The sequence below is a fragment of the Metopolophium dirhodum genome, chromosome 9 (genome assembly GCF_019925205.1).
Source record: "Metopolophium dirhodum isolate CAU chromosome 9, ASM1992520v1, whole genome shotgun sequence".
NCBI lineage: Eukaryota > Metazoa > Arthropoda > Insecta > Hemiptera > Aphididae > Metopolophium > Metopolophium dirhodum.
Window position 1 is genome coordinate 14562601 of NC_083568.1, and position 17545 is coordinate 14580145.

The 17545-nt window shown below is 31.4% G+C and overlaps 1 protein-coding gene across 2 annotated transcripts in view; it reads right to left on the reverse strand.

Moving 5' to 3' along the window:
• The window catches only part of LOC132951927 (uncharacterized), a 104328-nt gene that overhangs the window by 48312 nt on the left and 38471 nt on the right, over window positions 1–17545 (reverse strand). Inside the window, exon 2 of one of the 2 annotated variants that reach the window (XM_061023993.1) lies at window positions 9259–9344. The exons of the other annotated variant lie outside the window; for it this stretch is intronic. The gene's annotated coding sequence lies outside the window, so the exon portion shown is untranslated. The remainder of the gene's footprint in view (window positions 1–9258; window positions 9345–17545) is intronic. 2 annotated transcript variants of the gene reach the window in all.

Genomic DNA, 17545 nt, shown 5'->3' on the forward strand with positions numbered 1-17545 from the left:
AACAATCATGACTTTCTATATAGGTATAGCATTCATTCGTTATGAATAATTTCTATTACCTAGTGTTTACATCAGTCTCCACGTTTTAACTTTGTTAAAACAATTTCGCTTTTGTTTTTAACTTTGACCGTTTTGTTATAATACTGTTTTCACAAAAATAATAATTACAACTTCTTATCGTTGTGTATTTTAAATGTGTTGTGTAACATTATTGTTTTGTTTTTAATCGTTTTAAGGTGTGAAAAAAGTCTATAGCTTTTTTTGTTGTTTCGTTTTGTTATAATTACATTTGTAGTCAAAGAATTACGTAACTATTTTCTATGCATACATAGTTAGGTATCACATATACCTATTTATATTTAAAAGTTCTCAATTATTATAATAATTAATATTTATTTTAATTGTTTTCACTTCAGTATTAGAAATGTACACTTCTCGAGAGCATATTTACGCACTTCAATTAATATATTATATGGTGGCATCTTCAGTAAAAATTGATGTTACTGAAAAAAATAAATCATTCTTCGTAGTCGTATATTATTGTAATTTATAGTATGCACTTTAATAATAGCAGCCTAATAGCCTATACTAAAATATAATGTTACATTGCGTTCGTGCAGTATTTGCGTGTGATTAATTGTTCATATTAATTTTCGTCGTTTAAAAGTGTGGATGTAGGTACATATTATAATATATCGCATCGCACAGGTGTCTGAGTTAAATCACATCTAGCCGAGTCTGTGCATTTTACCGTCCGTCTTTACAGACGACGGCGGAGGTATGTAAATCGAAAAGATAATCGTTCGAAGTGTGTGCTAAGACAACCGTTAATCCGTCTCGATTTTCGGAGTCATTAAAATCTTCACATGTATCGGTAAATTCGCATAATAGCCCGTTGTAAACAAAGCGACGTGTACGGTTAATATAATTATTATAAATCTCTCCAACGTATGCACCTATGTACGGTGTCAAAACCGATAGAAAGCGAAAGGTCCAACACCGCGGGGCCCACGGGCTACCATACATATCGATAACGTATACCTATATACCATATAGTGCCCGCGGTTCAGCTCATGCTGCAGATGTGTTAAAACGCACAAAACCCGTTTATCCGTTATATCAAGAAATTTCAAAAACTTTTGAACTGCAGTCGATCCCGCTATATTATATATCATACAAACTGCGCACATAGGTATTATACCAGACATAATATATGTGTGATTGTCGGAACATACCTACGAGTGAAATTTTTTTTTTACTTTTTATCATATTTTATTAAATACGAATTTTGACAACAATTTCAAACAACGAATCAATCACACGCATAATCCAGCATTCGAAAACAAAGATAACAATATATTCAATAGGTATACCTTATTTGATTGTCTATTTTAGAAAAAACCTGTACATATGATGTGGGTGTGTGCTCTAATCCCCCATCGGTTACCTCTAAATCGCAGTCTCTAGTGTTTTGAGGTAGCATTTATTTTTTTATATTTTGACAAATGGTCATTTTATAGATAGGAAACTTGAAAACATAAAGAGACATTTAAACCAATATATGCATCTCGGATAACAAATAGCAAAAATATTTATTTTATAAAAGTAATTTTGAGAAGTAGAAGTATATCTATATCTATAGAAGTAAAAATCAACATTATTTAATATGTTGACTCAAAATATACAATATGTGACACAGAAAATCAAATCTTAAAATATTTACTAACTTACTATAATATATACCTACTTGTACCTAGACCTAGTAAAGTTTATTTAAATAATAATCTAAAAAGTAGATACCTTGTTTTCTAGCCACATAGGTAAAATATTGGTATCTTATAAACAATTTTTAAAAAAAAACTTTAAGGGCTTTTTTCAGACTTTCAGTCTTTTGCATTACGATATAGAACTATAGAAGGTATCAGCGTCCGAATCGTATACTCGGTACGTACATAGGTATTATAATTAGTAATAAGTAATAGCGATTGCCCATTGCACACGCCGCCGCGGCGCGCCGGCTCATCATACATTTATTTACCGTTTCGCGAGTCGTGAAAATCTGCAGTGTACTTGAAATATTATACACAGGTCGTATAATTAATGCGCGTGCGATATGCACACACACGTGTAAAATATAAATATATATTATAAAGGTACACCGCTGTGGCGGCGGTAGGTACCTACGTGACGGACGGCCGAATCGAAGTGAAATACCTACCCAAAATGCCTTTGGGCGCCGCGGCAGCAACGCTATCGCCTCCGGGGGCGCGATCTACACGCACTTTCTTTTTCAAGTTCACGATTACCGGGTGAAAGAGAGAGTGGTTTTTTTTCGGGTAGTAATACCGGCTATGCCCATACGTATATTACAGACTGAAGCGTCCGTTCGACCACTGCGGTGAATGAGTAATTTTTTTTTAGTTTCATCTCCATCCATCGTCGCGGTCGTCGTATTATTATTACCATCATTATCCTGACATTGGCGGCCTCCCAGCGTTGAAGTAGTAGTAGTAGTAGTACGGTGTACAGCTGCAGGCGAAAAGAGGAGAGGAAAAATGCATAAACGGATAACGATGGACGATGGCGCAATAATAACACGCACGCCTCCCGCGAGGACTGCAAACACGCCTGCTTCTGATATACATAATAATATATATCGATTACACTATCGATTGTTATTCTCGCCCAGTCGCCTCGTTAAATGATAATATAATAGAGTATTATTATTATTTCACCGCAAATACTATCGAAACGTATCGACACAAATGTAAATCGAAAGAAAATATAGTCACCGATCACAATTTAACCGCGGCAGAAAACCGATGGAGTCTCCTACATAGACACAATGCGCTCTCTCATATTAACTTATTTTCAAAAATATCTGTTTCTGCCAAAGACATAAACGTTTTATTAAAAGTATACCTTAGTATCATTTACAATAATTCAATAATAACGCATACAATTAAAAAAATATGCGAGACGTTTAACAAATTAATAATTTGTGATTACATTTACAGTGATTACATTTACAACCTACAGTTGGTATAACTGTATTAATTCATCAAAAATTATGAATCCCTGTTGGAAATACACAAATCACCCTTACAAGAGTTTGGTTCATACTGTTCATAGCATAGTAAATGGCTAAACGCTACGGGGATGAGAAAAGGAGAGGTCACACGAGAGTAAATTGATGGGATCGAGACACTTTATAGTGGCGAGGGCAGTCTGCAATATCAAATTTTAATAGCTCACGAAGAAATCTTACATAAGCTTCAACTTTTCTGCCAGCCTGAGAGGACAACCCAGGGGACTGGAGTACCTACTACTGAATCGTATTCGTGAGGCAAATGATCAATCTTAAGTACAAAATAAGCAGAAAAACTTGTAAGAACTATCGTTATTGCTGCACACGCTCTATTTATTTACTCAAACGTTAATTTATTATTATATTGAAATTTTCATCAGAACTCAATGATCCCTCCTCCACCTCCCTCACACACCTGTCCACATCTCGAGCTGTGTAGATTTTACTTTTATTTCATTTGAACTCTTGTCCGCGTATATCACATGTACCACGTATATAGGTACGTATTATGCAAACGCGTTTCCTTTATAATATTATGCGCCGCTGCATTTATATTTTATTATTATTATATGCGTCTACATCGATAAAATACGGTAGGTATACAATATTATATTATTATATTGTGCTATTCCGTGGAAAAATATACGTTGTGTTATTAATGATCCGAAAAGTTTCTCTCGGACGTGGCGATGTTATCGTGATATAATATCATAGGGTACAGAACAAAAAACTTCTCGTGACTATATCGCGCGCGTATTATCCATGTGCATATCTATATGAGCAATTCAGCAATACTTATATATGTATATGCTGTGCGAACAGTGAGTAACAGTGAAAACTGTGTGCACGAATAATGTAAAGGGAGCTTGTCGAAGAGTCGGCCCGGACGAAAGGTGTTTTCGAGACGAAGACTTCCGCATTTAGAAAATAAAAATAAGTCTGTAAGTTTATCATAAGTATACAGTTGGCGTGCCATTAAAGGTATATCACTCGCGTAAAAATATTATGTTGTGTAAATGGGCGAGTCAACTATTCGCTATACTTGACACTTCAGTATAGGACATACGTATAAATGTATATATATATATAATTATTTAATATTAGAGTTTATAATTTTTCCGCGTACGAATCATTAACACAAATTTATTATCTTGTAAGTTTTTTCTCGGTTTTAAAATAACACTATAGCTATATAGTGCTATACCTTTAATATTTAACGTCTTAAAAGTTATTTTTTCTACCTACAGATTAAGTCTAATTACTTCCTAATTTAAATTCAAAAGGAGAGCCAGTTTTTACCGAGAATTTCTATTTTATTATAATATACAGTTTTTGTCCAGAAGACTGAGTGATAATATAATTAATAATGTACGTGGGATACATGCAACTGGATAAATATAAAGTTATAAATTCTAAAGTCGGTAGGTATAATAATTTAATATATCTTTACATTTATTATTCCATTAAATAAATTAGTACCTATCGTCTTTACTTTAATCAACCAATCCGATGTAAGTGCTATAAATTAATAATATTTTTAATTTAATATCATTTATTACAGAATCTGATAAAAGAAAGTGGCAGTACAAATTGAGTAAAACCAGCACCCTCAATCACTGGTTTATAATCAGCAATGGTCGTCTAATTAATTTTCAAATCATATTATTTAGATAGTGTTTTTTTTTTAAAAGTAAATTTCTGCAAAAACATGTTCAATAGAATATCATATATATGTAGGTATACAACGCTATCGCCTACTTATTTGTGATTAGACATTTTTTCCAAATATAAAATATTATTAAGACACTCTCACTCGTGGGCTTGTAGAAAATTTTGGTATTTTAAGAAAATCAAACGTGATTTGATTTGATAACAAATAAAAAAAAAAAGTAATCGTGCCAATAACATGGTTTTATAATTTTATTATCGTTCTCAAAATCTATTTCTTTTATTTCGCGATGAATACTATAGCGAACGGCATTCTACCTTTTCAATAAAATTGCATAAATCATTTTCTTTTTCACGGATAATATACATAATATTATTATAGCGGTGTGCTGCATGGTAGGTACAATATAAAATTACAGTATAACGACAATGGTTACCGATAGGATTAAAAAAAAGAAAAAAAACCAATTCCAACAACAACAAATATTATAATGATAATAATATATAATATACCGAAAAAACAGCAAAGACCGTCGAACAAATAATAATATTATAATGTGAACATAATGCCGAACACGTGTATTGTATCGTAGGTACCGTACCGCATTATAATATTTTATAAATAAGCGCCCGTGAGGTAATTTTTTCGTTTTTTTTCGCAGCCTCGGCAGTTATAGTACGTACGGTAAAAAATTGCCTATATACAATATTATGTAGGTAGATGTTAGCTCCTACCTGCCCACGTCTATATAGCCATATAGGTACGTACTGCGTCTAATATTTCGGCGACGGAGCCGAGTGGAAACAATCTAATTCGTTTTCGGTCGTGCAGCCGTGACACGTCAATACGTCAGTGACGGATTATGGAAAAAATTCGGCCCGGGAAAAATATTTTTCTCAAATTTGTTTCGTCCTGAATAAGATATTAAATGATTTTTTAAGGTATATTGGGCATGCTTAGTTAATATAACATGTTGCCCTCGATATTTGCATAATTATTAATTACTAAACATCGAACTAACTATTCATATTTTGCATTAAATGAAAACAGAAAATTTAATTTAATTTAAAAAAGTACATGGTTTTTGTTTTATATAATAAATCACTTCCATTGTCAATTATGACGTTTTCAACATCAATATTATTCAACAATGTTTTTCCCTGCAGCTATCATAAACAGGAATAATGCCTCTAATTATTATTTTGTACGAACAACCCGCTTCCCGCTACCAGCTGCTACCCACCGCGGAAAATGTCCCGAAATCCCGTCGTCGGCATAATCTGCCACTGCAGGTGATCGTACTCGGGACGACAAATTGTAAGTATGAATCGTGTGAATCGGCCGAGCTGATGCGGCAAAGCGCGTGCGCAAAACGACGAGGAGAAAAAATCGGCCATCTATATTCGAGGACGTAACTATATAAGTACCCTTTTTCGTGCAATTAATATTTTGCTTTGAAAATTAGTAATAATTACGACTAATTACTATTATGATGAACGGCGTTTTAAGTGTTGCGGTCGGCATCGGTATTTTTACACGCATCCGTTTTTCCCATAAAAGGGTGCCCTTCAATCATATATTATTATTATTATTGTACAGCTGCGTTCTAATTTTTGTTTCTGTCCGCTCCTATTCTACTCGAGCGTTCGTAAACGGGTGCACAAGTCCTTCAAGCCGTACGCCAATTTCGTGCGTTCTATTGTTTAATTTATGGTTTCTTGCATACGCTTAGTGATGGTCCAAACAATGTTATCGTCAAACATAAGTATACCTGTGTATAGGTACCTACACGAGATATGCAGCTCTCTATTTACCACGGCCTGAATGATATATAAAATAGGCATGGACACAGAACAAGAGTATTTCTCCTTGACATCGGACACGAACAAATACGAATTTCATCATTTCGTTCGTATAGGTAGGTACCTAATATATTTTTATTATATTTGGTCGGAAACATAATAAACGTACTGAAACTCGAACAACGGACCAACAATAATAAAATATAATGTTCGTTGTCAATCAATATGTTGTATTTTTTATATACACATTATTTTGTTGTGGTCTTATCTCATTATTTAATGCAGCAGCAGTACGTAGCATAGGATAACTATAAAGGAACCTCCTAATAGTAGTTTAATCATGGTTATTAATCATCTCTTAAATTAAAATTGAGAATGTATTTAATAATAACTATTGGTATAATTCAGTTTCATATAACTATTATATATATATACACGTATTATTTTTTTAACCTCATCTACGTGGCTACATAAGTTTTAAATTTCAATTACTGCAACTCTTTATTATAATACCAGCTACGTGCTTTCAAATTATATATATATATTAAAGTGTCTAATTTGAAATCAGTACGTAGATTGTATTATTATTTATCATTAATTAGTAATTATTTATTATAATATTGTGAATAAAATGTTTTGATTTACTGTTAAAATTGATTATTTATATTGTATAAAACTAATTTCTTTTTAAAGAAAATGTTCTGTATTGTACCTATATATTTATATGTGGGGGTTAAGATTTTTTTTCAATTATTACAATCTAAATTATATAATTTACCATGTATATTATATATATATAGGTACATCGTACATACAATATAATATACAGTAAGTGACCAATGCTTTTACACTTTCGTAAATATTATATTATATACACGCAACACGCCTACGAACAGACAATGAAAAACCCCTAGCTCCGGATAACGTAAAACTCTTGATAATGGACATTCTTTTTGAGTTGGTCGATGTTCGCCATAATATCACAGAGGTTTCACTACCTATACAAAAATATACATATACATAATATTATGAGCACGAAATCGTAATAGAAATATTCGTGACCACTATATTTATACCACAGTGTATATATATATATTATATACGCCTACACTGTGCCTAGTTTATTTTTTATGTATACCATTAAAGTAAATCTAGTTTCAACAATGCGATGTCATTTTATAATAATGTCTGAGTTTTTTTCTCTTTTCTCTTAATTTTATCCTATATTCAACGGTTTTAAAGTTTTTTTGTCCTATCGAACACTGACGGACGGAACAACGGTATTTTCTAGATTCCCACTACTTAAGTATGTATATCAGCCTAATACAGGTTATAGTCCTACTCAATTAATATTAAATTTTAAGATTATGTCAGCTCACTATATTTATTGTTTTTTCTCTCAGACCCACGCGCTGCAACACAGCTTATTTTCGTTCAGCGGAGCGAACTTTGTGTTGTCAGCTTTAGTATTATAGAACGAATTTACCCATTATCAAAGTTAAACTTTGTCTTACGACGTTGGCATATTTTCCTACGATATTACAATTTTTCTGCGATACCTTAAATATTATGAACGATATTTATATATTTATTAATTTATATAATTTACATTTTAATATAATATTTTACATAGGTACACTTCATAACTCGCATAAAAAGAGACAACGCACAAAACCAGATCGAGTTCTCAACTTTAAGTTTGATAATAGGAATATTCACTAAAATACTCAAGCTAACAACAGGAGGTCGGTTCTGCTGAACACGAATTCGCCATGTCAAGCGCGGGTTAGAGAGAGATAACAATAATTGGGCTCCATCATCCTCTCAACGCCGAAAAAGCTACAGTACAAGTAAATACGCTTTGTATACATTTTAATTTATCAGCTGCTGTTATTGTTTAATGTAGTCAAATCACTGGGAAAACGATCGAAAAATGTAATTTTCCCATCAAATTATTATACGCACATGAACGACATGTCATATTCAATCAACACCGCCAACGGATAAAACGTCGGTTGGTATATAATCTATAACCTTCGTCGGACGATGATTTCACTATTCATCGAAAATTGTACGTACACTAGACTATAATAATACATATACATCGCATCCTGGAGACAATATTTTAGCGAGGTAAATTAATTACAAAAAAATCCTAGCTTAGGAAAAATTGGAGAAATTTAGAAAAGAACGAAGATCACATTTTTTTCCATCCCGATTAGCAATGCGATTTTTTTTTCTATTTTTAATTATCATTTCAAACCGGTTGTCGGCTCACAGAGACGTCACGTCAAGATCTAGTTCAAACCATTACCTATTCTTTATTATTTATAGGAAAATAGTGTAGTAAAAAAATGTAGTTGAATCCCATTATTACCTTAAGGTCAGTTTTAATTGCAAATAGCAACATTTCGTCACAGTATAAATTTTTTTTATGTTTATATTATACGTATTATATACAATAATATGTTCGTATTTCGTTAATAGGTAATCGAATGAAAGACTAGAGACCATTCAACCATTGATAAAGCGATAAACAGGAAATATAATAATAATGTTGGTTTGCTTTGTTTAACAGTTATAAAAATTTGTATTTAAAACGTCACATAATAATATGATAATATAATATATTATTATAATAATATACTATACATAATTATTTAAATATAATACAGCGGTGTAATAAAATATTGACTGACCTCTAAAATACAATTGTAACCATTGGAAACTAGATAGTTTGAAGCTGGATACATAAATACGTATAAGAGAAATTAGTCTTCATCACCTGAAACAGATAAAGAAATACTTAATAATATGTTATTGCGTTAACGATTATATATTTTGTATCAATCGGTCTAATAAACTTATCCATAAACGTTTTATCGTTATAATAATTTATGAACAACAGTAATGGTTAAAACGGTTTTATTAACTGTATAATATATGCATATAATAAATATCATGTTTAGTTTATCGAACCTACTCAGCAACATTACACCAGGTTAGGACTTTGGGTTTTATGGAAAATATTTTAAATTCTTATTTTACGACGATATATCAGTGCGTCGTTTTAGATATAATATATATTCTATGGATTTAAGTCGTAATCGAATACTGCAACAGCGCATGTTTCAAACAAACTTAATTTTACGACGTACCATACGCCTATGATGACATTAAATGTCGTGTTCGAATTTGTAAATAATTCGTGTTATCAAAACACCGCACAAAACTTTAGACGAACGTCGCATTTGACCAATGCATGATACCTACCGGATAGTTATACATTCTGAGTTACATTCCACGGTTTTGCTTGGTAAATTCAATCGTATACGGCGTTCAGACTTTGAAGTAATATTATGTTTATCGAGGAATAATCATTTAAATGAAGTGCCACGGTAGTGCTATTCCTGGAACGTCCTTGAATATTAAATCGTGGCCGATGGTCGTCCGCCATAATGTTCTGACGGAATGTAAAGCTCTTTCTTTTTCTGTCGCAATCGCAGCAGCTATATATTTGTATATATAATATATAATATAAAGGTATATTTATATATATATATATAAATGCGTATTTAACGCAACTCGCAAGTAGATATACATAAATACATAATATATACAATGGTATAATAACAATACAATCCTCCATGAGGAAATTAAGATTGATAACGAGGGGTATCGCGTTCATGTATTTTACTTCAAGTGGTTTGTGCAAACGTTAATGTACCTACAGGGTGATTCACCGAACACGATCGCCCGAATTGTAACTTATATGCATTTATTCAAATGCCAAAATTCATCGGCGAGTCCCTCTGTAGATACCCACCTGCCTGCCTGCCCACTCATCGTATGTAATATTATCGTGAGGGTCGACAGGGAAACATCCATTAAATTCGAATCGTAGCTACCGTACAAAACCATGTCTTATCGACGCGTAGCGCGTATGTCTGAGGGGAGCCGTCGCGAAGACGAGTGTAATATTATACTAATTAGGCAGAATTCCAAATTATAATACGTAATATGTGTTGCATACATTAATTATCGTGTACTATTGTATTGTCCGTGTTCGGATATTTAAAAATAAAAATAGATAAACATAAAACTTATCAATATTGTATAAAGTATAAAATTGCAGATTTATGGGTGCAACAATGATTATTCTGTGGTTAAGTTTTAGACCCGATTTGTAGCGACTAAATAGAACTTCAGCCGAAATTGGGACTAATTTTTTAGGTACATGCGGCAGTAGACGTTTCCGTTTCGTGGATATCGTATCAACCCACACGTGTTGAACACTCCGTAATAAAAATTTTAAATTTTAAAACTATCATAACTATACTGTCTCACCTACGATAAAGGATAGTAATATTCTTGCTTTTAAATATTTTTATGATAAGTAAATTCACTCAAATATCAAAATTAACAGAGTAAAAAGGTTTTTCAAAATTGTATACCTACCTATGTTATGCGTTAGTAAGGCTGAGACAACACAACGCGCGTTTTCTTAATGCCTCATTGATTCCATAATGAATATATTAATATTTGACTGATTTTATCTAATGGGAACCGAATTTTTATAAACTGTTCTCACAAATAAGTAATAATATTACAAGTATAACATGTTTTAAGATGAACACTTGTTCGATAGGTAATTTATTTAATTGGAAATTATTGTGAAAAAAATACGAATTCCTATTCAATACAAGCGTATTAAAAATCATTGAAAATGATATGTAAAATTATGTAAAACGAAATTAAAATCGTTATAAACTGAATCTCATACCAAGTTAATAAATTATTATTCACAGGAGAAGGGTTCACACACTAGTTCGCGGTAGGCACATGCTGATATGGGTATATACAGAAGGTGTATTATATTATATTGGTACCCAATTAATTGTATAAAATCGTAATTTATTAATATAATTATGACAAATTCGACTTTTCGTTCGAGAGTTGCGGGAGAAATACTTACATGTTATAAGTATATACATTTTTTTTAATTTCACGCACACATATAATATTATAGTGTATTCCTATAAATATGATTGCCAACGAACACCACAGCGTATATGTTCAGTGTACGTTTTGCATAAATTTCATAAATTTTATTATAAGATCCAGTCCTACCGAACGCGATGTTTTGCGGTCCACGGCATATCACGTGGATTTGTATTATAAAATTGTGTACATAATTTGGTTGGATCGCATTTTAATTTATACTATTATAATAAAATATGCATCGTATATTAAATAATACTATTTATTATTGTTATAACCGTATATGGTTAACAACGCAACCGTATACCATATGGCCTGCAAAGTGCGTGTTTTGAACTGTTCAATTGTGTATAACTCGCAAATATAATAATATTATTCCGCTACAGATGTGCCTGCAATGAATGTGCATCGAATGGACCGTATGTCCGTATTCAAGATTATGGCGCACATGAGAAACAAAAAGTTGTCGCGTTGAATTATGTATTGGTTTTACAACAATAATTCTAAGTTTGGCCTTTGTCATGTTAAATCATATTGTATATTTGAAATGATGTAGCTTTTATTTCGATTAATTCGTGATAAAATGTTTGTTTTCTAATTATTATAAGTTTAATAACAGCTATAGTAATATTATAACTGCGCTTATTAATTATTATTATTATTATTATTATTATTATTATTAAATAGGTACTATATAATATTATATGCGATTTGTTTTTGACAAAAAATAATTCTACTTACCCCCTTGGCCCTAATAACTAATATAAAAATAAATTACTTTAGTAGCAATATAATTATAATATAATAAATTGACCATTGAAACATAGACTGGTGACTGCAAACCGTCGCCGCTCAGAATCGTTTTTCGTATGGCAACGATTTATCATTGAATTCAAATTTAAGTCTCGACACCCATTACAGTTACCTAGTCAATGACGAGGTACACTCGACAGCTTCTACATTAAATCAGAGCGACTTTCCCATTTTTTTTTTATTATAATTTTATATTTAGGTACTTATATAGTATATATATATTTTAAAGAGTATAAACAGAAATATATATATATATAAAATGCAAAAAATAATTTGCCACCCGTGAATCGTAATTTATGTTTTTCAGAATCATCCCCATTTTAAATGTCTATTGCTCGTGCCAATACACGCAGCGCAGCTTAACGGTATTAATGTATTATGTTAGAAGATTTATAGGATGGAATACGAGCGACACTTTCACGTTTCGATTTCGTTTCGTTAATATATTGTAATTATATACAATGTGGAAGAAGGAGATTAAAACAATTGAACTGTTTAAATGTATAGAATACGAAAATCACGCGTCCACAGAGTTTCTTCCACAATAATTATTGATACGGAAATAACGACGTTATAGCTGTACTTGGTAACGTATCTATATTATAATTATATATTGTACATTATTTCGAATATAAAACCATATCGTTCGTGCGTTACTGAGATCGTAATAATTCGTAACACAATATAATAATATGTATTATAACTTATAAGGTTATTTGTTTTCAGACTGTTACACAGTTACACACACACACACACACGTCGTGTACACACATATTGGTTCATGCATTGCCGGGAATTCAATTTTTTTTTTTTAAATACCTATAATAAGTATGTTTGACATTTAAGGTTTATTATTTTTTTTTTTATAGTCAATATAAATAATGAACACGTTTTTTATGCGAAACAAAATGAATACGTTACGTATTAAAATTTAATAACAAGTTATTTTTTTACGAAGTACACAAAAAACTTACATAAACCTTATTGTAACATTTATATTATATTTTTACATGGTATATATTTTATACGATATGTAGGTATACCTATAGATATTTTTCGGGAAAAATAGCACTAGTCACGAGCCACGACAAATGACGATAAAAAAATAAACAACAGTTACCTATATTTTATCAACGGAAGAGTGACATGTTAGCAACAATACTCAATTTAATCGAAATAACTTCAAATACGATTTTTTCTTCTTCTATGATTATTTAAACAGTTACATCTGTCAAACGCGTATTTTTTTAATGTTTTTTTAGTTTAAAAAAAACTAGATTACATTATTTTATTTCCCAAACTATATTCTAACTGTTTTACCTAAATATTTTAACTCGTTAATCATAATAGAATAAATTTACATTATTATAATATCACGTTAAAATCACTGCTGTTATTACATGATAGATATACCGAAAGTTCTCATACGATGCGACGCGTAAAACGGTTTGAAGACAATTCAGTTTACAGTATAATATATAGGTATTATATTATTATACTACTTACCTAAGGGAATTGTTACTAAAATATTTAGCAACTATATATAAAGCGTTTAGAGTAAGTTATGCTAATTATTAAGGTGAAATTTACAAACAAAGCAACTGACGTCTCAATTAAACTATACCTATAGTGTTTATCGTAAAATCGTAACGAACGTTTTCAAAACGTACAATGTGTTAATAATAGTTCAGAAATTAATCATATAAATTATCATCTAATAAGTAGGCCATTTATAATCGCATATGGTTTGTTTATCTAATTGTTTTTAAATAAAGGTCATACAATTACGTCTGCGTATACCTACATAAATATAGAAATTTTATCGTGTCATTTGATTAACTTTAACATTTATATGTTATTATATGTAAATAGTAGATTTCTATACAAATTATAGCTATGTAGGTGATAAAGTTTTGGGGTATTTGATATCACGATTTCGTGTGTGTATTTCATATAAGTACCTACATATTTATAAATCGACGAGTTTAATATTTAATATTTTAATGTGATAAAATTGTCGATGTTTATGTATTTTAACTCAGTAGGTCATACACATGCAGTGAATATAAGTAGGCACCTACTTGGCTACTCAGGTCGATGGCAGGACATTCTGTTTGGACAATTAGATTATTAATAATAATTGTTTTCATATAGAATCGAATAATTTGTGACATAGGCGTGCGCAGGGTTTTGTGTTGGGTGCAGCATACATTTTTAACCGGCCCTAAAGAACAATAAGCAACCCACTTATTTCCTTTATATAGCCTCCCCCCCGGATTCTGTTTAGCACCACTGTGTAAACATTTAATATTTTATAAGTTCATATTATAAACACAAATGGTTAATGTGCTATTGTCATTGTGGTTGTCTCTGTATCTGTAGACTGTAATCTGGTGTGTACGTCGAATTTCTTCAATAATACCCGCATATATTTTTATTTTTTTAGACTTGTATTGATAAAATAGTATTATCATTTTTCATTTGAATAACATTGAACATTTATGTTTTAATTTAATTATAAACTCAATATGTTTAAAATTATTCACTCTATGTATACCTTTCAAATATGAAATAAATATCTACCAGCTCACTAAATCCAAAATTGTCAGGTGCAGCGAAAGCAGCATTACGCCTATGATTTGTGATGTTTGATTCACGTAAAGAAATATTATTCGATTAGAAAGAAACACGCGCACTTTGCACGTGTGCAATGTAGTTGATGTGGGGTTTTAGAAATCAATTTCGACAACCATTTTGGTTTACACGTTACTCATGCCAAAACGTAAATATTCGATCTCGAACACCACATTTATCCATCACGATGACGATAATATGTCAACGCGTATAGATCGATCTAATATTAATGGGTTACACCGACGATGATCGGTGACGGCGGTGAGAAGAAAGAGGGAGGGAGGGGCTAAACACAATCGACGTTCAAAAAAATAAATTTCGTGGACATATACCAAGGAAAAAATATCGCGACTTAAAACGCATCGCGCATAATAATAATATATTATAATAATAAACGCACAAAAGGTTTCCGACGTTGCAGCAGCAGCGGTATACCATAGGTATAATAGGTATAATATGTGCTGACGATGCGATATCCAACGTATATATATAATAAGAATATATAGTTGTGAGCCAAACGAAGAGAAAGTCAAACAATCGACGTTGTACATTATATTATTGTACACATCACGGACGCGAATAATAAGGTAAACCGAAATAAGTGTTTCCTATTGCCTATTCCATATATAGTGCAGAGTATAATATGATACGTATATATCATATTATCATACTGTCCGATAACTATATATTATTTAATTCAGGGGCGGCTAAACGGTCGATCTTGGACGATTTTAATCAGATCTCATCCCCACCCCCACACTTTGTTAGAAGAACTTATTATTAAACATTTAGTAGATATTATATTATACAGTTACCGTACACAATATTTCGGATTAACCTGTTTGTGTATAATAGTATTTTCTCACATCAAAGTCATAAAAGATGAACACCGAGCTACACTTCTGATGATCATCTAGAGCAGAATCATCGTTTAGCAACTGGCTACTATTCCCTATAGATAATCAATAATTGGCCAACGCTTCTATCATGTTAAATTATTTAAAAATTGAATGTGAAACACTCATTTTTAGATAACTTTACACTTTAATTTTATTTTTTATATAATAGTATATATTTTATTTATTGATATTAGTCATAAAGGCTGAAAAATAAAAAAATGATTTTTTTACGTTAGTCTATTCTCAGACAAAAATATATTCTCAGTATATCCTAATCAAAAAAAGTTTAGCCGCCCCTGATATCGTATATCATATATATATACTGACTTTTGTTCCGTATATATAGGTGAACAGCATTATGTATACACACGCCGGATTAGGGTTTAGAATTTTGATCCCATATTTATCTCGGCGCGGGTGGAAATGAAAACCAGCGTTTCTTTTATAAAAGCTCTATAAAATGTGTACTATTTGTATCGAAACTCGCGCGTTTATATATATTTATTTTATCCAAGTACGTATTATAACCGTAAATAGCGACACGTAATTGTATTACGATCTCCGCCGCGGAGCCCAGTCGGCTCTCGTTAACTTTTCGAAACGTCACGAAATCGACTTTCGTCAGCTGGTCGAATTATTATTATTATTATTATTATTATTATTATTATTATTATTATTGCTACTACTATCGTCATGTCACGCTCACGCGTTTAAGTTGCAAATAGTTGTTTTAGGAGTCTTGAGACCCCGCGGGGCCCAGTCATTCGTTTGAGAGGTATTATTCTGTCACAAACTGCGCGAGATATACATTTTTATTTTATTCGTCTGCAATTATTTTTATCGATTATTAAATTAAATATTTTATTATATTTTACTTTTTTAGAGATAAAATGATTATAATAAGTCGTATAAGATATCAAATCATTAAGGTTTTACTATCTACCTATCTTTCCAGGATATATAATATATATCCTTATATAATATAGCGGACGCATTAAGGCGTGATTTCCCTTTAACGCTCACTTTAATATAGATTTTATCATAAATTCTGAATTCAGATTCATTCAGTTTAGTTAATGTTTTCGTGGATAAATTTTTAAAGAATAAATTAAAAAGACAAATTGAATGATGTTTTTAAAATTAAAAATCATTGTATTATGTCGCTCAAAAACGAAACATTGTTATACTATCATTATTCATTATATTATTCATATTTTATACATCATTTTATATTTTTGAAATGGTACGGAAAAAGTATTTCAAAGCAATCTATTGTAAAGAAAAATAAACACATTTATGTACTCTTACAAATGAAACACCATTTTAGCAGGTAATTGGAGTTCAACTTCTCATCTGTTATTATATTGTATAAACGTAGGACATATATACCTACAACAAGCTGCACAATACCAACCACAGTCATCAGAATTTTCATTTCGTATTCTAAAGTTTTGGTTTTTGTGAAAATGTCGGACTATCACTGTTGTCCCTCGTCCTATGTAGTCCGGTAGCTTCGTACCTGTCATTGCGAGAACTTCACGATCACTTATTATAATTCATCAATTCTAGACAGCTAGACCAAAAACCGTAGCCACGTCAGGCGAATTCGCACAAAAATCATAATATACCCTCAAGTTAT